At 44.6% G+C, this 26,586-nt stretch overlaps 1 protein-coding gene across 5 annotated transcripts in view; it reads right to left on the bottom strand.

Moving 5' to 3' along the window:
• Window positions 1-26,586, bottom strand: part of ADGRL3 (adhesion G protein-coupled receptor L3) — a 437,224-nt gene that overhangs the window by 313,456 nt on the left and 97,182 nt on the right. Inside the window, exons 4-6 of one of the 5 annotated variants that reach the window (XM_064510233.1) lie at window positions 9,974-10,128; window positions 9,371-9,482; window positions 5,094-5,196 (exon numbers count right to left, since the gene is read on the bottom strand). The exons of the other annotated variants lie outside the window; for them this stretch is intronic. The gene's annotated coding sequence lies outside the window, so the exon portion shown is untranslated. The remainder of the gene's footprint in view (window positions 1-5,093; window positions 5,197-9,370; window positions 9,483-9,973; window positions 10,129-26,586) is intronic. 5 annotated transcript variants of the gene reach the window in all.

The following is a 26,586-nucleotide window of genomic DNA, read 5'->3' as shown; positions in this document are numbered from 1 at the left end:
GATCTCTACCTGAAAAACTGAAGTAACGTGTTGTTCATCCAGACAGCCAAAAGCTGACTGTAAATAGCAAACACGTGGGGCTGAGCTGGAGAGGAAGCCAAGAAAAACACGAAAAGATAGGCAGCAAATTCACAACTGAGCTCCACAGTTCATGACTGCAAAGTAGCATTTCCTGATTGCTGACATTTCCTTGTACTTAATACAACTCCTCAGAGCAACAAGTAGCAAAGATAAAAGAAAAACCAAAGAAGTCTGTTATTAGGTTCATTAAGATAACGAAGGGCTAAGGGCCAGTAAATAGGACGATCCACTGCTCTCACCAGCCTCTTAACCACAAGATGCCCTGAACATTAGTTCACTGTCACCTTGTCAACGCTTTGCAGTTCCACTGAATTCAGCCCAGGAACCACACTCGTGACAAAATAATAGAAATATGAAAAAACAACCTAACGATCCCTATTAAGGCTGTGATAGCACCGAGATAGCTGCAGATGAGGAATCCAATGAGCACGACTCTGTTCAAAGAGGAACAAGCCCTTTCCTTTACAGGTCTTGAGCTCAACAGACAGATAAAACTCTGATTTGGTTTTGTTTGGTTCTTGTCTTTGGTTCTCTGGTTCTCTACAGTGTCAGACCATCTTCCAAACATAAAAAGAGAAAGCAGCTAACAGGTAACATTTATGACCTTTTTAATCCTGTTTCAGCCTCAAAAGAAATCCAAGTGCAACATAATTCTTCAGAATCACCTTACTGCGCCTCCTGGAAGGAAATTCAAAAACCGTAATGCAAGCTTCAGCAGCATATTCTGGGTTTTCCATTTCCCCCTACAGAAAGATATTTGCTCCAGTGGCAGGATGCAGCTGATTTGCATTTTCTGCTCACTCGGCAACATTTTCCAGAGCGCCTCTACCCATTTTTAGAGAAGAAAGCCGGAGAGCCAGAGGGCAAAGTAACTGAGGGAAGAAGCGCTGGAATTTCATCACGTCTGACCGGTTCATCAGCCTGATTGCAAGGTGCACAAGCAGAGCTGCCTAAATTAACAGAATCCAGCTAAAAAACAAACAAAAAAAAACAAAAAAAGAGAAGTCCATGCTTCCTAGATCTAGTGCCAAATTAGTTTGCAAACAGCTTATCACAACTAACGCTGGGCTCACGTATTCTGTCTTGACTAGCCCCACAAGCAGTTCTAACCTTTTTATTCTGAACCTTTAGTTCAGAAATCATATAAATTCAAAACAAGTTGGTTCTTTTTAGATTTCTCTTGGTACTGTGCAAGCAAAAGTGGTCACTGCGTTAGGGGTAAGGTGCTAACCCTGTTCACCATGGCAGTGACTTAGCCCAAGCCGTGACTCACAAGACAAGAGGCTCCAATGCAGCTCTCCTCCGTGTGGCTTGTCCCCTCTTTTCCAAGAAGCCACCTCCAGGCCACAGCGGAAGCACAGCACCTATGTGCGTTTCTGCGGCACATGAATAATCCTCAATCCTGCACTTAAAATTTCAGCACTTTGGCTGATTTTCTGCTCTTTATTGCATATACTTGGCTCCCTTTCATGCACAACCTCAGAGGTTCAGGGCAAGTCAAAGCAGCGAGTACCCAGAGCGGGACAGGAGCAACAAGTTATCAGCAAATCCAGCTTGCATGCGTCCAGCCCCCAGGTCCCCACACAAGGGAAGCCAAGCGGGTGTCAGGGCACCCCGCACCTGAGTGGTGGCAACGCATGTCTGGCTCATAACGCAGTGCCATGCTTTCGCTCCTTCCTGTTTTGATGTAAATAGCTCCGATTTAGGGATCCTTAAAATAATTAAAAGCACTGGAGAGTGGGGGTGGGGGGTTGGTGCTTAAAGCTATTTATTATTCGCTTCCTGGATTAATAACTCCCCTCATTAACGCTCCCACTTATAATCATTAACCAGATCTTGTCTGACCCTGGAAACTAAGCGGACCTTGGCTTAGCTACTGCTTGGATGAAAGAGTAACTCGGGTTCCTGAGCACCAACGGCAAAGACCATTGAACCGTTGACATCCAACTGGTGAATTTTCAACCACTCAACCAGGGAGCAGCAAGCTCTGCCACCGCTGCTGATGTATGGGCGACAAAGAGGAAAAGCCAGAAAACAAGATATCTGCCTTACTGCATAGCAACCCTCCCGTAAGTCATGGGACAACATAGGTTGGAAGCGACTTCCCAAGGGCCCAACCTGCCCCTTCAAAGCAGGTCCCCTGAGGTCTGAGGAGACACCACCAGCTGCAGAGCCCAACTGCAGCAGGCTTCTTCTGGTTTCCTGGGTAAACCAAGGTAAAAACCACAAAATACGATGGGCCAGGTCATCAAGCATCAAACCGTAATGACAGTGGTCTCCCGTTTGTTGGATTTAATAGCAAGGCTTTAGCAGCAACCAGAGACTGTGCTGAAAATGGTACTTGAAAGGAAAAAGCATGATGCTCCACGCTATTATCACAACAGTGCCCCTCATTAAGTGACCAACACCATTACCATTATTCTGGCAGAAAACCACCGTACCAGAAAAGAACCAAGCTCACAAACCATACATTTTATCTGTGCAGCTATAATTTCAGATTTTACTTCACTGTGAAGGTGTCGATTCAGGATGATATCCCAGAGTATGATAACTTTGACTATTTGCATTTCAGGGCCTAAACCAAAACTCTGATTTGCTTCATGTGCGAAAATCAAGCGGCTCTAAAATCAGTTATAAACATTTGCCTCACTTAACTAAAATCTGTTCGGTAAAACAGTCAAGGAAAAAAAAAAAAAGCCAGTCCGTCCAGCTCATTTCTCGGACTTAAGAAATTAATGGCTGGTCATATTGCCGGTGACATTTCCTTTTGCATACTATTAACTGCTGATTTTCGTTAGTGCCTTTGCTGGTAGAGAAGTGACCTATATACACGCTCGCTAACAGGCAGCACTGCAGACACCAAACCCAAGCCTCCTCAGATGTCAACATCTGCATGGATTGGATGGGTCTTGGCTCATCTCCCTCAGAAGCAGTTCACAGATATGCTGATTTTAGGGTTTCATCTCCTAGCAGTACAGGAGACTCATTAATATGGTCAGCAGAACAGTCATCTGCATACTAACCGGTGAGCAGATATTTCACTCATTTATACTGATATATATATATGTATCTGTATGTGTGCATATTTTTATATATATGTATCTGTATGTGTGTATATATACACATATGCACACATTCATATATACACACACATGTGCACACACACACGTACACACACACAGTAGGCTGCTGGCAGAGCATCTTATTCATGGCAAATACTTGGCCTGGCCTCTTACATAGCAGGCACCGTGCACCAGCTGAAAACCACTCCTAAAGCTTTCCTCATGAAAAATAAAAGGGAATTTCACTCTACTGCAACCCACTGCACTTCTCCAAATGGGATTGCTCTGAGAGACTAAAGGAGCAAACCTGTAAGTCTACCAAAACTAGGGCTTTTTGCTTTCTGCCTCCATATAGGGTTTGGTGTTCAGACTGTTTTTCCTCCATCTTTCTGATAAATAAAAAAGGTCCCCCCCCAATTTTCCTCCTGGAAATTATAGCAGTAACATCTAGTCAAGACGCTCTGCTACAAAAAACGTTGCCAAGATCCTTACTTTCAGCCACGTGTTTCTCCGCTCCATGCAAGCGGCATGGAGAGATCATGACATAAGACTTTAGCCCGAGGGCAAAGAAGAGGAGGTCAGGGAAGGTCTGATGGGTGCTGTTCCCAAGAGGAGAGCTACGGGACTTCCCTCATCCCGCTCCATCCAAGTCCTCTCCTCCATCTCCCTGTGCCCCGTGAGCTCAAACCACTGCTTCCGGGCAGTGCAGAATGTCACCGAGAGCATGGAAAGCTCTGCTAGGTGCAGGAGAACAACAACGGCGGATGGTCAGGCTACTTGAGGCTGGCACATTTTCTTTTCCCTGCAGCAAAATTGTTTAAATGTGCATGCGACTGCACAGTTTGAATCAGGGTAGATTGATAGCCGCGGGGGGTAGGGGGGGAGAGATTCCTTTTTTTTTTCCTTCTGCTAACTTACAAGTCATAAAAAATAATAAATTCAGACTTATGTCCTGATAAACAAAATCGCAGCAGAGCAGGGCATAATTTCTCCTTCTTTGCTGCCATCTCCCTCAGCTTTCTTAATTCATGCCATATTTAATCTACATGTAGGAAGCCCACATTTGTTTCTAATAACAGAAGGAAAGTAATGAGATGTCAAGGAACAGTTTCCTTAGGCCAGAGACTTCAAAGGTGAGTCTGGCAGCTTGTCCCGCATTTATTGTTTGCATCAACGTTAAGATTTTTCTGAGGAGCAACTGCCCATTTAAGATAATTATAAGCTGCAACTTAAACCTGAACTGCACATGAGTGTATGATAAAGCATTTACAGTATCATCTGAATTTCAGCGTCAGCCTTGTATCAGAGAACACGTAGATCCAGATGCTGGATTAAAACAATAAGTAAAAGCTGAAAATGAGTATATAATTCTTCCAGCTAATGGAGAGTGGTCACGCTGCTTAATGCAATAGCAACGTTAAATGAAAGCACGGACTATATTAAGCTCAATGTATGAGCTGCAATAACAGCTACTTCTGGTATGTCTATCAGCTCTATCTATCTTGGAGCTAGAGATGGAGGCTCCAGTAAAAAAGTAATGCCACTGAGGGGTTATTTTTCCCTGACTATTCTTTTAGTCAGACTTAGGAATTGCAGCAGAGTTGGGAAGAACAGGGAACATCTATTAAAAAAAGAGAAAGAAAAAAAAAGAAAGGAAAAACAAAAAGAACAAATCCTGCTTAGTATGTTTATGCTTGCTTTTTATCCCAGAGCTCTCCAGGGCTAGATGTTCCTGCAGAAGCACAGCACTCATTGAAGACCGAGTCTTGCTGCTGCTGAAGGCAACCCAAAAGCTTGCCCAAGGCGTTGAAGAAGAGCCGGCTGCTCCAGCCAGCATCCTCCCCTCCACACGCATGGCACTACCACATGACGCCTGTTCTGAAAAACAGCGTTGCGGAAGCAAACGTCAGGTTCAAGGTTGAATACAAAGAAATGAAAAGCAGGCTATACCTCAGCTTGTGTAAGCGCAATGCAAGTCCTGCAAGTCTGGGTGCACGCCGAGACGGTCCATTTTGTTAAACGGGCATCCAATTCGTGCAAAAAAGGCACAATCCTTAAACAAAGCACACACCTTCTAATTAACACCACTACATATACGTGCGCACACACATATTTATAAACACACGTGCTCTTCATTGTTTTATCATCTTTTAGCACACCCTCTGAGTCAGCAGATAGAGGGAAATTCGCCTGAGCAGTGTTGGAAACGACACCCTTTACAAATGAAACCATCTAAATCTGGCGTTAGAGAATTAATGAGCTTCTCATGTAAATCACGCATAACTTACAGAGGAATTTGTCCTTGTGCCAGCAGCCACTTGCACTGCATGACAAGGAAGGCCAGGCTTTGGCGACACGGAGCTATCTGCAGCCTATTTGTGCCTTGCCTCTGCTTTTCCCCGAGTAAGCAAAACAGTACAAGCCATTGCAAAGAGCCACCAAGATGACACTTCCATCTCCAGCTTCTCATGGCCACCTCTGGGTGAGCAACCTTGCAAACATCACCGGCGACCACGCGTGTTATGAGCTAAACCGGGTGCAGCCGAGTTTTGGGTTGCATAGCTTGATGCTCAAGCCTTCCTCTACTGAGCGTATCTACGGCAAAAGGAGGAACGTTGAAAGCAAAAGCTCCAAAGACCATCCAAGCACATGCTGGAAAAGCGCTCTGCTACCTAAGCAAAATACCTCCTTGGCCTTTGTCCTTTTTTCTTGCCTTTCCCTTGGCAGGTTGAAGTGGCACGCAGACACCCGGGAAGGGTCCCAGGATCCTGCTCCAGGAGTGGCAGCACAGGACAGGTAGGAAACCAGCTAACTGTGCTTTCCATCAAATATAAACCTGCTTCTAGATCACCTCCACTGCCTCTTCCAAATGTATTTACAAGGGCTCCCCTGTCTGTCCCTTTCTGTTATTACAAAGCATTCCTGTTTGATGCCGGGGCAATACAAAAAGGCATTGACCTATCGTTTCCTACCGCTCTGCTTAGCAACCACACAGAAGAGCTCATTAATAAAAAACTATAAAAACACAGGCAGAGGAAGCCCATATTATAAAACCCGGAGCAATCACACTGTTGCATTGTGCAAGGCAGTTCGACTGTGTGGGAGGAAGTAATAAAAATGGGGTGGGATTTTGGGAAACAAAGGGCACATTGTGCCCGCGCATGCTCACGGCTCCCAGGAGCACCAGCCGCCTGCGCTGACTGCCCCGGCAGAGGTAGGAGAGCAGCAGGTGCAGACGTATCCAAGTTAACACTAGTTATGGATCCTGGGCGTGCAGGGCAGGAAAGTCCCAGCAGCTGTAAGAGCTGTCTCAGCTACCATGGGTTTCCCCCAGCTTGTGCTGTGGATGCTGAAGGTCCCACCCTTGCCCGCTGCGTTGGGTGCTTTTAATTATTGCACAAGGCCACATGTCAACCAACAATTAGGTTGGATTTATCTGCATTTCTCCACTTGTTGCCAATGCCATCGCCTGACCAGTCTTCTGCTCTATCCACTTGTCTTTACTCTTTTGAGATTTTCCTCCTTTTTTTCTTCCAGGCCTCCTCTAGGCAAGTCCTCTTCTTCAGCCATGGAAAATCCCACCTTCAGCCAGTGGGCAGGGGGGCAGCAGGTGATCCATGAGAGCTGGGATCACTCTCACAAGGACAGCCACATTTGTCCCCCATCGCATCAACAGAAGAATCCAGATTTCAGAAGTGAGTAGGAGCCCAAATTCTCAAAGTTTAAGGTGCTGACGTGCATCTCACCGTATCATTACGTCTCCAAGCTGGCCAAAGGTGAGCATCGGGTAGTATTATTCTTAGTGAAATCTCAAGCCAGCTCAATCTAATGTAATCTAAGACTCTGGACTAGATTATAGTGCTCCCATGTGCATGAATTCCTACAGGTGCGATTATGCTAATATCAGCAGAGCTGATTTCAATCTCCAGAGAAGGAGAATTTGGGTCCGCTATTATTAAAACAAATGAGAATTTCCCCTTTCACTATTGGTTTGAAAACGTGATATCCAATGGACATGAAAGTACATCTCTTCTCCCATCTCCTTCCATCTTTGTTTGTGTTTTCCTTGCTGAGTTGGCCCAGCAGAACCTGTGAGACTTTTCCATAGTGAACTCTATCCTGCAGGAGTGAAGGTGGCACGACCTGCGCCTGATTTTGCACCGCAAACTAGGCGTAAGATGAAGCGTATCAGAAATTTAATTGGTCTAGCAGGACACCTGGAAAGTGCCAGGTGCCATCGAAGTCCTAAGGACTGACCATGTTACGCAGGTAGATATGACAGGTGAGCACTGGCGTGGGACTCCCCAAAGTCACCACGTTATACTGCTGCCAGCCAGCAGTCAAGAAGGGTTAAAGAAAATCTGCCGGCAACGGGGCTCCGGAAGGTGAGCCGTCTCCAGAGAAGGCAGGACATGAGAAAAATCACTGCAGAGGGAAAGCAGAAGCAATTTGGACATTCCTCCATGGCTGAAGAGGCTCTGATCAGACTCCCAAGCTGCCCAAGAAGATGTGGTCAGTTGAAGACCAGCACCTGACCCCGTTGAAGTAAGCAGCAACAAAATAAAGTGAAATATATATATTTAAGCTGCTATGTATGTGCTCTTTCCACAACACCCAGCAGCTGCCCTTGTATTAAAGACCAAAGCCAGCATCAAGTTGTCTGGGCCATCCTCCTACCTCGTCTCCAGCTGCCTGTCCGGCGGAGCAGCAGCTAAACAAACTTTCTTCCCCCACGACCAAGAACTTACAGTTACTGCTATGTGTTTTTGGAAAGGTATCTCATAGCCTGGAAGCAAAACATTCAGGCAATCCCCCAGGGTGGGAAGTGAGTCCTGGTGCTCATCTGAAATACTCATTAAATAAAAATATAGAAATAATGGCCTCTTTGTCTGTAGGTGGTCAGGAAATAATGAGTTAAAGCTCAAAGTAGCCCTGACTTCTCATTAGCTTATCTCAGTGGTCGTTAACTGGTCATTACTGGTATAGATGGAGGCCTCTAATGCTTCCCCATAACGCAGCATTACCTGTACACCTCCACATCATGCGGGATTCATGGTAGCTAATCAAAGTATAATATCATACCATATGTTCACAGACGTTCCCCCATAAAAAGGTATCAGAAAGGAAGTGAATGGCATCGCGCGAATACAGCCAGCAAAGGTGGAGCACCTCTCTCCTTATTTCCCTTTGCCATCTGTACTCTTGATGACACATAAGTAAAATTAATTCCTGTTGTTGCCTTCCTCCTAATGAAGTTTCTCGGAGCAGCGCAGGACCAAAAACATTTACATACTAATTTTATTTGTAGAATCAACTAGGAATTCTTAAAAAGTCTTTCTACCGGCAGAGCTCTGGGCCAAGACAGATACTTCATGTTTCTCCCTTTTCTCATCAACACTTAACAACTGGGAGAAAGCTTCCTCTGCTTTCCTTTCGCCTTAAAAGCCATCAAATAATGAATATCATAGCTGGGTAAGAAATGTAATTTCCTTAGCGTTAAGGTTCAGCAGAAGCTTCATCAAATTTAAATCAAACCAAAAATCCCCACCGCCTAGCAATAATTAAGTTTGTTTAAAACTAAACAAAAAAAAAAATCCTTTTCCAGCCCCCTAGATTTTACAGGGTAACTTCTTTTGCACATTTGCTAAGGACATGAGAGCAATGCCACGGCCCTTTTTTTGGCCTATTTGTCTGCCAGCCCGCACCTCCAAACCTGCTGGCTGCTTTCAATCACCTCTGAAAGGAGGCTAGGAAGATAAATTGATTTTTCATGATTTGTGCGTGCCGGCAGCTGGAGAGCGGAAGAGCTGCCAATCAGCCCGCTGCCTCAGGAAAGGCAGGTAAAATCCAGCTGGTGAACGCAACTCGGGAGTGGATGGGCAACTGATTAATAGACACAGGTGAAAAATTAAAAGCGTTTCATTCGAATGTGAAAACAGTGAAGTAAAATCAAACAAGAGCTACGGCATGCTACACCTGACATCTTCCAGTTAACCTCCTCTTTCGTGCCATCATGCAGCACTGAAATGCAGAGTACAAATGCAGAGTGCTTGGCTCTCCAAGGGCTCAGTAAGTCCCATTTTGGTTACTGCAGCATCCTCTTCTGCAGCCTCCAAGCAAATCATCTGGATGCATTCGTTTTCTTGCAAGATGCTGCCCCAAAGCTCCTTTCTGCACCTGGCCGCTTTGACCACACCCCACTTCCATGCTTCCCCTTTTGCAGTTACCTCTGTTTCGTGCATCCAGGGTAAACACTGCGCTTTCAGCTGAAACTTTTTTCATGGCTTATCTCCAGCTGGAGATGTACTTCTGCTCTGCCACCAATGGCAACTTCTTCCCCTGGATATTTAAAAAAATAAATGAGGATGCTTTCTCTTATGCTGGCATGCACAGAAGAGCCACACAGATGGGCAGGGGAAACCCCAAGTAATAGCAAACAGGTAGGTTTTGCTTTTCATCCAAACCCACAGGGTTCGGGCCAGCACGGGCAGCAAGGGCTTGGCGGGACGGCTGAAAAGCGCAAAGCAAAAGTGCAGGGTTGCTCGCTGGAGCGAGGCCCCCGAAACCCAGCCACTACTTTCACCATGCCTGCATCCTCCGCGAGCGAGCAGACGCGTTAGGGGAACCGGGATTTACATTAACATTATTGTCTCCATGCACGCTGTATATCTAGACTAGCTCTTTGTTATTCCAAGCCTTGCAACTGCAAAGAGAATAAAGGAAGACAAAATGTTCTGCAAATGCAAATATACAACCCTACATTAAGCTGAGTATCTCCTGATATCTCTATATAATATGAAAGCAGTACCTTAAACACTGGCTCTGAATACCTGAAGTCCACGGAGGAAAGGCAGTTCTTAAAAAGATCTGTTATCGCCTAGTCTGCGGGATGACACATCTGCTTGTTAATATATAGGAGGCTGGGAAGGTTGCTGTTTTGAGTGATGGATTCTGAAGTATGGCCCATGTACATCAAATCAGACTGCTTTTTGGTAAAGAAAAAACAGGTCTTAAAAGGAGGGAGCAGGAGAGGGAAGTTTTAACAACAAAAAAAATAACAGCGATAATTATTACTTTTCATTGTTTCTACAGACAAAAGGGCAATCACTTTAATTCGTTTACATCCTCGCCAAGTCTCTTACTTCTTAACTCCGACAATTAGCACGCCAAATGAATATGAGCTGGGATACAATTATCACAGAGCCTGGAGAGGGAGATGAGGAAGGAACACAGGCACGCTCAAATTATTCCCCTGCAAGGAACATCTCAGGGAAACCGGCTCAAGCACACTATTAGCTGAAGTACAGTGAGCTGACCTACCAGAAAACATCGCAGAAGAGCAGATGTGAAAGGTGACACACCGATGTTCCTATGTCCCTAACAAGAATCACGTGTTTGCTGCACGCCAGGTGGTTTTGATGGGAACCGGTAAAAGCAAACTGTTCTTTCTCCTGTCGTCTTTCTTCACAGCTGAGGTTTACTTAAGACATGTATGCCTGATATCACCAGCATCCTCCAGTCTTAAAGGCAAGTTTCAACAGCTTTCCTTTTTTTTTTAAAGCTGAACTTCCATATGTACAAATTCTACATTGCCTTCCAGCTGCACAACTCTTTCCCCCCCAAATATGGATGGCTTCATGCAGATAAAGAAATTCTGTCAGCAGGTTATTACTGATATTGTTTTAAAAATTTTCTATGCAAAAAAAAAATTCTAGCTCAGTTTTCACAAACCAAGATGAAAGACATATATGTAATTTTATCATTCTAGCTTCAGTTGCCTTTTCTCAGGGTCATCATTTCCCCTACAAATTGCTACAAAACAGACCCCTTTGGCAACCAAGGGTGAAGGACATTCATACTGCCACCATACAGCACTCAGAGCCAGAGCAAAACAAGGAAGAAGAGTCAAAAGCGCTGGAGGGTGGATGGTTTGGGAGCCCTATACGCACCCTGGCCTGCCTTTACGCTTAACGCAGGTTCTGGAGCAGGGAACTGCAATGGCAGTTTGCGGCGGGCTGCAGTGCGTCTCCTCTGCCAGGTGCTTTCGACACTTTGCAAGGCATTAGAGGACAGCGCAGACCCTCAGCTCCAGGCGTAAGGGTAATTTTCCATAGACTGCCCTTTGCTCGTATAGCAACACACATATACATTACCCACGTACCCATGCGCATGGTTATATAAACCTTCCCAATGAAACGCTCGACTCCACATCCTCATCTCCCCAGGGGCGCAGATGAAAGCATGCATACAGATGTGTGCAGCTGGAAGCTATTTGGAAACTGCAGCGATAAGGGCGATATCAAGAAACAGCCAAGTAGGAAAAACAGAACCACACGAAACCGAGAAATGGTGTGTCCACCTGACCCAGCCAGACTGATCAAATATATTTCCTTCCAGTAAAAAATGACCTTAGATGGAGGGCTGTCAGTCCATATATATGAATACTTAATACTTTTTTTTTAATAGTGCACATGTATAAGGAAGAAAAAACCTAACAGGGTTCCTCCAGCAAGCCTAACTATGAACTTCCCGACATCGTTGCAGTTAAGTCTCTGCCTTAATATTGCATGTGCTCTGCGTTATTTTTTTTTGACTTTTCAGACCCATAAAAAGGAGAAATTAAAACAAAATCTCAACGAGTAGTCATACAACGGATCTATCTGGGCCCATAATACTGCGACCTTTTACAACATGGCCTTATTTTAAACACCTGGCTAATCCTGCTGAAGTCGGTGAGATTACACAAGTACAGAAAGTTGAAGCTTTAAATCAGCACACGTCTCTGCTGACAGAAAAGACAAGAGTCCCATCAAGACCTTCTGGAAACGCAGAGTGGGCATCAACTGCAAGGGCCAGCGCCTGGAATTTTTTTCCTACTTTTTTCAGGGAGAAAACTAAAAATCAGAAGTGATGCAGACATGAGACATCTCAGCCACATGTCTCAAGTCAGTGGAAAATCGGAAGCATCTGAAAGGTGGATAGTCGGGGAGTGAGATGAAATGTTAATGCAACCCTTGCCTGACCCATGGTTGCAAGGTAACTGCTAATGTCACAGGGGTTTCAGGCACAAATGAATATAACCCACAGCATCTTACACAGACCGGCAAAATACAGGAAGGTCACCAACTGAGCAAGTATCAGATGAAGGATTATCTCCATTTTAAGAAAGCCATTGCAGGAAGAAACCAAACTAGGTACTCTCCATATCTGACAGAAATGTGTCTACCTGTTTGAGCTAGAGGGAATCTACTCTATCAACAATAATTCCCCTTAAGATCAGTAAATATCAGTCTGATGCCTAAGAAGAAACCTACATCCCACAGATTTTTTTTCCTCCTTTACTTATCTCCAGTTCAAGAGCGGACCACTTCCAGCCCTGATTCTCTTTTAAAGCCATGTAAACCCAGGTATAATATTTCCAGCATCCAGCTCTGGCTTCTTTAATTGCAACTTTCTGCAACTTCATGATTTATTCATCTCGGGATGCACTCAAAAGTCTAGTATATCACTGTGATCCCCACACAGCACACTGTTAGCTTTAAAATTTCATAAACCACCATGTACTTGACAAGTTGAAAAGTTAACAAGGGTTATAAAGCAGCAAAAAAAAAAAAAAAAAAAAAAAAAAAGCACTTGGAGCTCTGATCAACTCAGCCCCCGAACTCCAAGCTTTTCAGAAGTGCAGCGCATGGCTTTCTATTAAAAAAGGAGACTCTATTACAATATTAGCTTTATTGCCCTTATTTTCCCATTCCTCAATGGAGATAAAATACATGTCTCCTTTTTAATGAAACCCATACTTATTTCATGCACGCTGGCTGTAAACTATCACATAGGATCTCGGGCTCATGAATATATGAAGTCTCACTGCCAACCTTTCCTACAAACCTTTGAAAAGAAAACACAAGGCCCCTCTGTCTTCCGCACGGCCATGAGCAGTTACGAGCAACTGAAGCCTGATCCGAGCCCCGCTCGAAACAACAACGCACGGGGCTCCTGTAGGCACCTCACATCCTCTATAAATTGGGCTTGCTTCCTATTTAAGGAGAAAAGGCCGTGGATTATTGAGGAGTACAGACCTAGGTTTTAAATGAAGGCTGGCTCGGTGCTATCCCAAGGTAATGCTTCTGCTGGTGGGGAAAATCTTTCTTATCCACTTTCAGGGAGCTCAGTGGGATCCAAAACACACAGCGCGGGGTCCACCAGGTTGGCTCCAAGCACCCACTATCAACACCCTGTGGCTCCCTTTGCTCCGAGGGATGAGGAGGAGGGGAGAGGAAACCTTGCAAATTTGGAAGTGAGGGACGGTGCCTCCCACTTCCCCGGCCCTGAGCCATTAACGGGCTGCCTTACACACACTCATATCCTCTCCAAAACGCATCACGGGAAATCTTGGCTTCTCCTTCAATCCATGGAAACCTTGTTAATGACTTCACTGGCAAACTTCTCCTTTTTCTTGCTGTAACATCTCAGCGTGTTGTAAGAACGTGAACGGAGTATCACAGACACGCTGTAGCACCATGCATCCTAGGTAGGCAGCGTTGCAAAATGAGGAATACATGGTAAACCTCTTCCAGTTCATCAGCCATCATGCCGTTCTCGCCTACACGCAGAAGATGGGGGGCGTTTGGCTGTTCGCAGAAGAGAGAGGCCTGTGCAAAATCTGTGTGCTGCACAGGGACACTGGGGAGGGTGGCACCCCTAGCACAAGAGCCTGAAGGGGCTGACTGAGCTAAAGGAAAAAAAGAGGATGGGAAAGAGCAGGAACCACCACCTTATGGATCCTCATCCATCAGCGGCACATCCAGATTAGCACAGACAGACGTTTTGGCCCAAAACAGCATCTGCAGCACCCCTATCCCTCCTCCAGCCCTATACTTCTTGGGTCCCTAAAGAAACAGCCAATAAAAGCTTCATCCCATGGTGAAAGAGCAGCGATTTATAGCATGAAAAGAAAGAGGGGAGCCTGGGACGGGCTCCCTTGCCGTTCGGTGCCCACGGCTCTGCAACCAAGCCACAGAGGCCCAACTGGCCAGCACTGGTGGATCACCAGGAGAAGATCTACAGGATGACAAAACTGCCTTTCAGTTGCTCTTCAAGGCAATCAGCTGTGTTTCAAAGCCGTTCAGCACTTCAGTCATCCTGCGAATGTACTGCAAACTCAGAGGCATTAATTTAATAAAATGCAGGGGTATTCAGACTAATCAAACATGCCACAATTAGAGGACTGAACAAAATTGCTTCACGGTGCCCCTTCTACCTTTATTTCTGATTATGGAGACAAAAGCTAGGAATCCAAATGTCAGGGCTTTTTCATCCCCAATGGGTTCATATAGCTACTGAAAAGCAAGAAATCTCTCAATTGTGTAATGATAATTAGTATACTTTCAGAGGGGAAAATAAAACAGGCAGCAGAGAGCCATCAGGAGCAATCAAGGGGCTCACACGAGCATTAAAATCTCCAGACACAGATACCATCCCTGCCACGTCTGCCGAAGTCAAGACAGCGCCTCTTCCGGACCTGCTGGCCTTGGCTGCCTTAATTAAAGGTGGGCAAAGCTGGCCCGTCCCTTTTCGTGCACCCCTCTCCTTGCGAGGGTCTATACTTCTATATGGCCAGGGCATTCCCCTTGCAAGAGTGGTTTAACATTTAAGACTCAAATACTGCCTGGAAAGGCACCTAAATCACACTAATAGCTATAATTGTAATAGTATATCCATACTCAGATATACACACTCAACACATTTCTACTAAATCCGCATGCTTTAGCACACTGAGGATGCAAAAGTAATTCTAGCAAGACCCTTTAACAAAAAGCAGAGTCTTGCCGCTACACTGATTTCTAAAAGGAGCGCACATAAATGCATTCATTTCACGCATTTGCCATGACGTTTCATTACTTTCCAGAAAATACTGTGCACTGGCTCTTCTTCCTTGCATGTTCAAATGCACTTGGCACTGCTCTTTGAAGCACGAATTGGAGCGAAAACCCCTGCCACCGCTGGGCGACTCCCTCCCAGGGCCACCTGCATTCAGAAGTAACGTCAACATCACTGCATTACTTTTTTTTAATGGTTACTATTTATGAATGTCGGCGATGTCCGGAAAGGCCAAAAATGAACTTGGTTCTGCAAGCAGAGATTGCCTTAGACATCCACATAGCAAGCTCAGCAGAGCGCTGAAGCCCCAGCTCTCCTCCTTGAAGCCAGGACGTGGTCACGTTAGGGGCGTTGTGGTTTAGAGACAAAACTTTCCATCAGATCTCTCTTTAAATTGCCAATGCAACTGTCTTTCACTAGGATGACTGCAGCCCATACGGGACAAGGTGATCCATCACTTTGACTCCACCAGCCATTATTTCTAATTAAAAACTAACCCATAAATACCTATTTTATTGCTAGGTCTGTGGGGTAAATAAATTCAAGCGGTCAGTAAAACACTCGCGACGGAAATTACCTTTAAAAAATGACTTTTCATTTCCAAGTGTATCTTCCTAATTAAAATGGCTATTTCCCATACATATCCCGGCAGCACCAGCTGCCGTATTTTAAGAGGCTTTGAAAGCGCAATTCGCAGCAAAACCATTAAAATCGCTCCTTCCCATCAGCTGTGCGATGCAAACTATAGTGTTTTAATATCAGACCGTGTTTCTCCACGCCGGCAACTTCACTGCTCCTCTGCCTCTTGGCTAGATGGTAACGAACGCCAGCGGAAGATTAAAACCCCGCACCGCCTTGCGAGTTTACAGGATTTCCCGGGCAAAAGAAAGACAGGTGGCTCAGCGGAGACTGGCGGGGGAAAAAAAGGCAAATGCTGCAAGCAAAGCGGCAGCTATGAACATCTGAATTATTCTCTGCCGCATTTCAGGACAGTGCAAACAGGCAGCGCTGGGATTTATATTAAAAGTAGCTGTCCGCGTTGGTTCCTGTACACATACATTGAGGAAATCTGGCCCTAAATGGCCAAAGACATTGGCTTGAAACATTTATAGCGTGCCGCGTGGATTACCAGTTATTTATTCTCTGGTCTGAACACTTAAAAAATTAATTACACGCTCTGCCAGAGCTGCCTAATATATAGGCGATCTTAACTATAAAACACTGCTGTGCTCCTTTTGCTAACCTCCGCACTCCCCCCACCCCATTGGAAATTACCGTCGGAGGTTTGTTAAGGGACATTAATGCCTATGAAACCTATCAACAGCGAGAGGTAAAGCACCGCACTTGGTTCAGTGCCATGTATTTAATTCCTGCATCGTTAACCACTGGCCACTAATTCTATCCTTAAACAGCGAGACAATTTTAGGGGGCTTTTCCTGAGACAGGTTCTTGCAACTCATACTTTGGGAGGGCAAAAACCCCCCCTGTCCAAACAGCTCTGTCCTGCGTCACAGGGCTCCAAGTCTCAGCATTTTGCAAGGTTTTGTAAGCGCTGAGGCAATGCACCACGAAGGGAGGCCATGGCGCGACTCTGCCCCTGACCGGATGGACACGCAAGAGTCTCCCTCCTTCGCAGCACCACCTGCGGCAAACGTGCCTGTCGCCTTACGTCGATTAACCTGCAAAGATTTTGCTGAAGGAAACTGGCTGGAAAACACCGGTGCACATGCACAAGGCAGAACTGGACAGAAGGACACCTGAGGCCCGACTCAGATGTGTACTTTTGAACAGTAAAGGGAAAACTTGAGTGTGAATATGAATAAAATTCAGCAGGTGACCTTTCTCCTACGGGCATTGCAGCAAATGAGCTCTACACCTTGGAAATTATGCAGGAGGAAATGAAGACAATGCGTTCAGCGAGAGGCGTTCTCCCCATTTCATTAACTGCAGGGTGATTACCAATCACTTGTGAAAGTTATTAAAGCAATTTGTAACTCGAGGCACCCAGTGGCATTTAAGCAGGCGGGGAGTGGCAGCCAAAAACCACTCGATGCCGCTTGCGGTGGGGTTTTTTTTTGTTTTTTAATGCATCATGACTGCATTACAGTTGCAGCTCCGACGCTGCACCTTGCCTGAACCCAGCCCTCAGGGTGCTCTAGTAATTTGCACGTTTGAAGCTGCCTAGAACTAACCACCAAAATAAACCACGCGCTTCCCCATCCCCTGCCCAGCTGTAAGCAAAAATGAAGACAGCCCCGGGCCAACCTCACAGGGGAGAGGTCAGGCCAGCTTAACCAAAATAATTAACATACCGCAATCTCCAGGTGGCAATGCCCAAGGATTGCCTGAGACTTGCTTCTCATCCTCTTTGCTCCCTTTTTTGGATATTTAAACTGAGAAAAGAAATACCATTCCTTGAAATTCCATTTTGCTTTAGAAGAAACAAAACTTCTCCTAAAATAAACAGGCCTCATTTTAATAAAGTAGAAAGCATTTACTGAAACATCTTACTCCTGCTCAAGTAAGTAGGACTCCTTCCTTCTTTCACTTGGAATAAGACACAGTGGAAACTACTTCGGCATCCAAGCCGGACGAAAGCTTGGTATAATGAACATTTATGCTTTAGATGTAGACATATGTAGATACAACAGCAAAAATCTGCCACGAAACCCTGGCCTAAATTATCCACTGCAGAGTATTCACACATATTTGACTATAGGCCAGTACGTTCCCAGCTGGAGCCCTTTTGCTACGAAATAACTGAAATCTCAATCTTCTGACATTTGAATATAATATTGACTTTTGAATTACTATTTTAATGGCACAGTTAAGCAGCGGGAATACAAATGTGGTGTGCAGAAATAATGTGATGCATTTCTATCACTGGGGAAAAAAAAGAAGAAGTGGAATTATTTTCACTGCAACATGCCTATTATTGCCTTTCTTGCTTTCTAAGAACGCTTTTTCTCCTTCCAGGTGCGATAATAAATCTGTCTTCTTCGCTTCATTTTACAGACTCCAGCCCGTGGGCATTTGCTAAGGTATGTGCCTTAATTTCTGATACCAATTCCTTCTGCATTTCTAAAGGCCGTTTCTTTTTTTCTTTTTGGAAAGCCTCAATCAGTTCTGCATGCCTCTTGCCTCCTCCCAGATGTGCCTTAAGTACTCAAATCGAAAAGAAATACCTGTAAAAACAGCCTCATCACCGAGCAAGATCTGCTGATTACGCCTTTATAAAACACCTCCCTCAAGCCTCCCCTGCGTGCCTCTTCCCTGTGAGGCCCATTTTTGGGGGGAATGAAACAACAGCCCCCAGGCAAAAAGGGATTAGACACCCAATGGGGAAGCTGAGGAGCAAGGCATCTCTGCAAGATTCAGCATGGGAATTACTGCACCCAAATCACAGCCTCGCCTATCCAGCCCCACTTACTGAGTTTCCTTTGGAAGCTGAAAAAAGCAAATGGGAGGCACATAGGCTAAAAAAAGGGGCTGCAAAACCCAAGGAATAATTCGGCAGGTTTTCGAGAGTTCTATGGACACAATTTATGCAGGTACTCCTGGGGAGGGGGGGAAGGAAAAAAAGAAAAAAGGCAGACGAGCTGCAAGACTCTCAGTCCGGGCATCTTCTAAAGTGCCTATTACTGTGTTATACAGCTACATTTTCATTTTTGCATTGCGTTGATTTATAGTCTGCCTGGGTAAAGAAAGAAAAAAAACCCTACCTATTCTCTGCAAGAAGAGTTAAGTTTTACACTTGTCACTTTTACAGAAAAATTACGAACTAGGCCAGGAAGCCAGAGAGGAAAAAGGAGGGAAAAAGTCCTAAACGGACAGGCTGCTCCAACCAGCTTTGACTGCCGCGTTCGAAGCACCATCTCCTTTGACAGTACAGGGCAAATCTAATTAAATGCCTCAAGGGGGAAAGGCAAACTAGCTCTCAGGCAGACTCCATCCGACCTTTCCTCCTTCAAGGTGACAAACAAACAAACAAGATGCTAATTATTCGCTCAGCTTTAATTCGCCAAAAAAAAAAAAAAAAAGTTTTGCTTACCTCACGTGATGAAGCTCTTGATGCAAAGTATGAGTTATGGCCACCTAAATTACTGTCTATACACAGTGATAACTTGCTTTGCATTCACAGTAGTAACACAGCCTGGAAAAAAAAGCCTATTTTGCTCAGTCCTCCGGCTTTCTCCCCATTAACTGCGTGCATCTTCTCCTATTCAGGGAGATCCTCGGCCTGTTGAAGATGATGGCAAACCTCCCATCAGCTCGAGAGGAGGCCAAAACTGCACCCTTCAAGCAGCAGACGGAGCTAAAAACCACCAGGAGAAACTCTCCAAAAAACAGCAGGATACCATTTGAAGGATAAAAAAAGATGTCCCCCATTGTTGATGACATGTTGGGAAAGAGCTTTTGCACAGAGAAACTCAATGAAGTATTTCTCCCCCGCTTCAGTCTACGTACTTCTATTTAAGCTATCACAAAAAACAATTCTGTGCACCTTTAAATATTTTGCGGTTTGAATCAAAATGGCTGTTCTAGGACTAAAATGGACAGAGGCTTTCTTTATATAAGAAGATACTGCAACAAATCTTCTCAAAATCTTTTATCACCATTGTGCTGTGAAACCTCTCTGCTGTAAATTTTACAGTGAAGAATTCATTACATAATTGCATGTAGCTCTAACCCATTTATTTTAGCTTCCTGAGAATCTAAACATAATTCATGATTCATGTATAAATTATATGCAAGCACAAGCGATCTGAGTGCAAACTGCACATTGCATTACAGAATACTGTGCTGCTGAACTTCGGCATCTAACAGCTTCATTTTAAAACAGGGAATAAGTACGGAAAAGTTTTTCAAGCTTTCCTGGATACAGGAGGGAGAGCGAAACATGGCAAGTCCAGAGAGTGAAGTCTCCGCTGATCCAAAACAGTGGAAAAGAAAAACGGATGTTAGTATGCATGTAATCTATATGCAAACTTCAGTTATACCAATCCAGAAAATGAGTTAATCAAGACGACCAGCCAGCCAGAGCTTGGAATGGAAAGAGTTATATATTAAAAAAGCAGGTATTTTCCAATTCCGCCCCCCCAGCCAGTTAGCCAAGAAATTAAACCCTGACTTTTAAAATAGTCAGAATAATTCAGGGATAGCTTTTCAAAAGTTCTCAGCTTCTCCAGTCGGGGCCAATTTTTCAAAGTGTGCTCTGTATAGCAGCTCCTATTTAGGACAACAGGAGCTTCTGGGTGCTAAACTCTTCTGAAAGAACTTTTACCCTTAATCTTCAAGGCAGAAGTGATTCAGCTGATGAGGAAAAAGCCACGCAGCCCTTGGGAAGCCCTATGGTAGCTCAGCATAGCGTGGGCTATGTCAGAATGGCCTTGGAGGAAAACGGTCCAAACTCTTCTGTGTTGCCTTTTCTGTAAAGGTCCAGCTTTTATTTTTGTACCATGCCATATGGCACAGGAAAAAAGGGGCTGAAGCAAAAAGAGAGAGAACGCCCAAAGGATAACATAACAACCAATTTTTGCCGAAGCACAGAAAAATGCATAAAAAGGGCTTTAAAGCAGGCAAGTCATAACCACCAAAGGTTTTGCTCAAGTGGAGAAGCCGGTGGCACACTTTGTTTTTGCAGAGTGCTTCCTATCAGTCACTCCCATCAGAGTAGGGAGAGCACAGCGTATCAACTGCAGCCTTTTGCGACTCTGCCACCTGCCCCTACTTCTTCTCTTCCACCTCTGAGCGTGGCAGCAGGCTGCGTCACAGCCCCCCACACCTCCCATTCCCACCACAGCCAGGGGAGACCGGCAGCGGAGAAACAGAGACACCTCCCAGAGAGACCAGCTCGGAAAAGAGGAGTCACTCTTGCACGGATAGGTGAGGGAAGAGGGAAGGAGGGGGAAAAAAAAGGAGAAAAAAAAAAAGGAGGGGAAGGGAGTTAGGAAAGTGAGAGAAGATAGCTACCCAAATATCCAGCTTGGTGGAAAACAGACACTGGGAAGATGGGAACATCTCGCTACGGGAAAGTCCATGGAGGATATTAAGAGCAAAGGCAAAGGAAGCGGCAAAGGAAGCCATGTGTTACGATAAAGAAATAAATAAATCAAAGAGATAATGCTTTTGTTCTTAGATTTTATGACGCCTTCATCAGTTCTATTAAAAAGTGCCCAATCCCATGCCCTCAAGGGTCCCTCTCCTGAGAAAAATCACAGATGCTGGCGAGGGCGTCTCACACGCCACAGGCAGGCACCTGGCGACATTGCTCCAGAGAGCAGGACAGGAACCACCAAGTAGATCCATCCACGTTGACTCTTCAGGTGAGAAGGACATGGAGATGAGAGGGGAGTGGATGCCCACACTGTGTAAATCCTCTCATCCACACTTCCAGTTGGAGAAGGGGAAATGTAGGTTTTAATATTTTAGGAATTTGTTCCTAAGCGTTCTTATAGGGCCTGATTCAATGCTCACTCTAGTCGACTAAGCTACACAGCACAGAATATGGTACTGACCTATAGCTTCTTAAGAGTGAAAGCATCTGGCTCCTTTTTCCAGGTCAGCCTGCAGCCAGCCTTCCCACAGCAACCTCCCACAGGCTGGTGGCTACTGTTCCTACAGGGATTTTACATATTTAAGTCCACACAAGCCTATTGTGTGCAGTGTAAGTCTCATTGCTGCCAAGGTCTCTTAAATGCCTTCAAAGGATTGAAGTTTATTTTATCGGTCCGCCTGGGAACTTCCTAGTGCTCACCAGTTCCACCGTTCTGCTTAAGAAAACAGAAAAGCCAGTAATGTCGAGTGGTGATCAATATTACAACTAAAATCATCACGGTCCATAGAAATACAGTTTTATTTTTTATTTTTTAGGGGGGAGGGGTTCCTGTTTACACAACGTTTCTTGGCACAATAATTGGTACAGACCTTTTTTGTACGTACCAGCAAAGAAATTCAGACTGTCTGGACAACACTGGATTGCATACAGTCATACTCGTCTACCTGGAGCCAGCGTGCAGTGTCTGCAAATGGGAGGTTATTAGCCCCTGGCTAATAAAGCGCTATTTCAGGCAACCTGCATGGGAGATGTACACGGGACTAACGTCCTCCTGCTTTCATTACAAGACACAACAGCCTAACAAGGCAGTGAAGCAAAGTGCCCTATTGTCATACACGACAAAAGGTGCCATTGTTCTAAGGGACACGGCAGACTTTGGAGAGAGGGAGGACTGACAAAGGAGCCCTTATATTTGTGGAAAAACAAGGGATGCAGGGTCTCTTTGGCTTTGAAGTAACAGCAACTTTCCTTTTCAGCTGACCTGTGTCTGCAGTTTATCACAACTTTCACAGGGTACACCACCAGCAGCAGCTTGATTTAGCTGCTCTGAGTCATGCCGGGCACTTGCTTAGACATCTTAGTGATCCTTTGTGCTCACTGGCAAAAATAATGAAGAAGTAACAGTCTAGCGCATGTTTCTCTTCTTCATTTCAGTAACTTAGTTATGATGTCTAAAAACATACAATTTTCTCAAAGGAGCGGCTAACTCCTTCCTTCTAAGAAGATGTAGATATGTTCAAACAGTTCTTCAGCAGTTGCAAGATTATTCATCAGTCTTCCCAGAAGGGAAAAAAAAAAATGCAGTTACTATCCTGACTCATTTAGCAAGAGGAGAATGGGCTTCCTGCACTAACACTCACTAGGGCTTCAGCAGTCTTCAAAAAATGACCCAACACTACCAGGTACCTCTTTCACAGTAAACCATTTCAAACATGGGCGTGATGAGATTTTCTTTTGGCCAAAGAACCAATCAGTAGCTCCAAGGGCAGGATAAAGCAGCAGAGGCTTCCCACTGCAACACTTGGCAGAGTGCAAGGTCCTTGGCTCAGCACAGGGAGGAAGAGGAGTAGCTAGAAAACAAGGAGGGCTTCCCACCAACACCTCGGGGCACTCTCCAGCTGCCCAGGAATGAGTCCAGGCCACAAGACCATCTCTGGAGACTGCTCCCCTTGAGAGCTGGACACGTCCATGCAGGGGGTCACAAATGAGTGACAGCCGGGTGCGCTTTGACATGTTGCCAAAATGCAACAGGGAACAGCAGAGTTTGGTTGGCTGCTTTGTTTTAGAAGGAAAAAAATACATAGGAATAAAAATAAAGGAAGAAGAGAGATCTCCCTTCCTTTTTATGAATCATTTTTGGAGCTTCGGACTTAACGTTTGGAGGAGAAAACCAAGCGCCTACTTCAAGGGGCTATTAATAATTGGAGGCTCTTGCATTGTATCTCCCCCTCTTTCAAGTCCTAGGGTTGTCCCTTTCCGAAAAAAAGCATGACAGCTGTAGGGGACAGGGAAGAGAGGCTGGTGCTGACTAAAGGAGCGCTTCAGTAAAAAAGGATAAAATGAGAAATCTGACCCACAACACAGATAACAGAGTTTTCTCCTGGCCTAGCTCCCACAAGAATTAGCAATGTGCTGCAGCAGATTGACCTGGGAGGCTATCGGACTGGAATGTTTTCAGTGTAAGTTAGACCAACATCTGCTGGGGTTGTGGAGATGCAAATGATCCTCCCCATCAGCCGAGGGATGGGCTGGGCTCTTCGGGCCACACCAGACCTTATGTCCCACAGTGCCACACCAGAAATAGAAATATCAATGCAATTTCTCCAAAGAGGGAAGAACCAGAAATTTTTATTAGGCAAAAAACTTCATGCCGGCTTGAAGGAAAACAGACAATGACCGTTGGCAAGAGCCAGTCCTTCACACCGCTATAGTGGAAAATTATCTGGTTAAATATACGCATGCTTCCAATTTCTTATTTATAAGCACCAGGCATAATTTCTAATATAAATTAGGTCTTCACAAATCAATGCAGAATCACCGAGACCCACTAGTAACATCAGCAAGCAGCTTGACTTACAGCATTTCAAATGAACCAAATCATGGCACTCGGATCATAGTAAAGTAATTTTTCTATAGAAAATTGGTTTTGCAATTCTCCAGTTCTCCTGTAATAAAATACCCTATGGTATATTTGTGTGTCAGCTGATGCCAGGGAATGATTTGTGCTGTATGTTTGCAATTACTGGGTAAGGGTACACCAATGACATAATTCTATGACTACAAAGGATAAGCTCACCTATTAAAGAACAATGCTTGAAGTGTTTTTCTTTCCATATTAATCCTCCACACACTTTAAGTAATTTATGGTTACTTAAAGTTTTACCATTCTAAAAATTCTTCCTAGACTGAACCAGATGTTAATCTTCATTTAAAAAAAAATGTTCTTGAACCCAACAGAGAGATAGCATCATTGATTAATAACCAAATTTTCCATCGTGTCATCTTTGAAGGGTAGTTAAGGAAAACTCCCTTGTGAAAAGTACTTTTAAAGCATCATTGATGTCTGAATTTCTTTGATTTTCCTCTCTTTCAGTGCTTGCACTCTATAGAAAGCTTTGTATCCTTCAGAAATTATCTTGGTAAGACAGCTGATCACTACAGGAAGAAATCCCTATTAAAAAAATAATAATACATTAAATAAATCTGGTCCTTCAACTAAAATTACAAATAATTTATGAGACTGAAAGCGGTCATCCCTCTGATCCCAATGAGGTAAATGGGAATAGCTACCGTTGGATCTCAGCAAGGCCAGAATTTGGCCCGCTGCAAACTTTACAGGAATTATTGCAGAATTAAGTAACCAGACACCCATCCACAAATCAAGCACACATCTTGTACTCTGGCTTTACCTTGATAATATGAGAACCACCATTAGGTATTAGGCTGGGAATTTGTATGGCCTCAGTAGTATCACCCTCTACAAAGCAAAACATACTATGGCCAACTATTAACAAAAGACCATTAAATATTTAGACAGCTTTGCTGGCTTGCAAAATAATCCAAAATTAGTGCCTAAGAGTATTACATTCCTCAGCAATGTTATTCTAAATGTCACTGTATGTAGCGGCAACCTCTACAGCTGGTATGCAGGCAGGTTTTGCATTCGTGAGGGGAGATTTCCCAGAGTGAAGAATGAAGAGTTTTGGCCAATGACATGTGAATTTACATTCTGGAATCTGACACTCACTCTTGAATTACTCAAATGTTTATCCTCCTCTTTGTCATTTTCCCTAAATCCTTGTAGACACAAAGCATCTGCCACAAGGTTATGCTGAAATCAGCACATGGGTCCCACAGAAGAGCTAGCGCTGGTCTACAACTGCTCCAGCGATAACGTAATCATTGCCTTCTCGAGATTGCTTGGTACTCACCGGTCAAATGAAAATGTCGTGTGATTAGAGGCTGCATTTTAAAATGGTGCAAAAATAAAATTTTTGCCTCCTGGAGGAACACAGATTATTTATTAGTAATCATCTCTCCTGAAAAACTCTCTTTTGCAGTAAATCATCTTTTCGCTTTTCACTTCAGAAAGTTTACATACAGCTTTCCAGGATGTCAGTGAAGTGCGAGCAAACTATTTACATTCCTGCCATATGTCTACCGATATCCTGCAGCTGTCTATCTAATTTACAATTAGATACCGAACTTCTGCTTGCGTAATCATTTGCATACTTCACTAATTGCATGTTTTTAATACCAGTTAAGTAGATTAAATAATTTTTTTAAAAAATTAGACCTTGTTTGTTTCTCCTCCCCCCCGCTACTTATCCAAGCCTATGCATTTCTCTTACTTTCAGCATTCCCTATGGGGGAGGTACAGAACATCCTTCACTGCGTGGGAGCCAGGTATACTTTTCTCCATTTAAACGCCCTTCAACCCCTTCCTTTGTGTCTTTGGGCTAAACACTGACCAATGTATCAGCAAGAAGCTTTCCACCTAGAATGTGTTGTCCAGTTTTGGGTTCCCTGGTTCATGAAGGATGTAGAGACACTGGAGAGGGTCTAGTGGAGGGCTGCAAAGGTGGGCAGGAATCCAGAGCACATCCTGTGAAGAGCAGCTGAGGTGGCTCTACTTGCTTGCTTTGGTTGGAGGTGGCTTGAGCAGGGCAGTAGCATGGACAGTGGAGCTCAACTCTCCTCAGTAGCATCAGTTTAAGTGGTTTAAGACAAAGCCACTGCTGAGCTGTCCTCGCACAAACAACCACCCTGCTTTGAGCAGGCAGCTGGATCAGTGACCTCCATAGATCCCACCCCACCAGCTCTCCTACGAGCTCATCACACCATCACCATCCTGGCACAGGGACAGCAAACATCATTCCCTCTTTCTTCCCGAGCAAACCCAAGCAACACACCAAGAGAGACAGCCCTCACCCACACGAGACAGCACAGTTACATTTTCAGATGCGTAACATTAAGACATTCTGCAGGCATTTGTATACACACTTCTTGACTTTACGCATGCTATGGGACCTGCTTCATGACTTGACCCACTAAGTGCAATAGCAACAGTCCTTAATTACAGCCATATATGAACAGGAACATACTTTACCACATGAGGACCTGCACTTCCACTGCCTCAACAATATTTCTTGGGAGCAGATTCAATACTTAGCCTCCAAATGCCCAAAGTGACTAAAACCTTTTATAGCTCCAAGTCAAGATGAA

The sequence above is a fragment of the Dromaius novaehollandiae genome, chromosome 4 (genome assembly GCF_036370855.1).
Source record: "Dromaius novaehollandiae isolate bDroNov1 chromosome 4, bDroNov1.hap1, whole genome shotgun sequence".
Classification (NCBI taxonomy): Eukaryota; Metazoa; Chordata; class Aves; order Casuariiformes; family Dromaiidae; genus Dromaius; species Dromaius novaehollandiae.
Note: the sequence above shows the minus strand (reverse complement) of the source record. Positions and strands in the feature narration are given on the sequence as shown.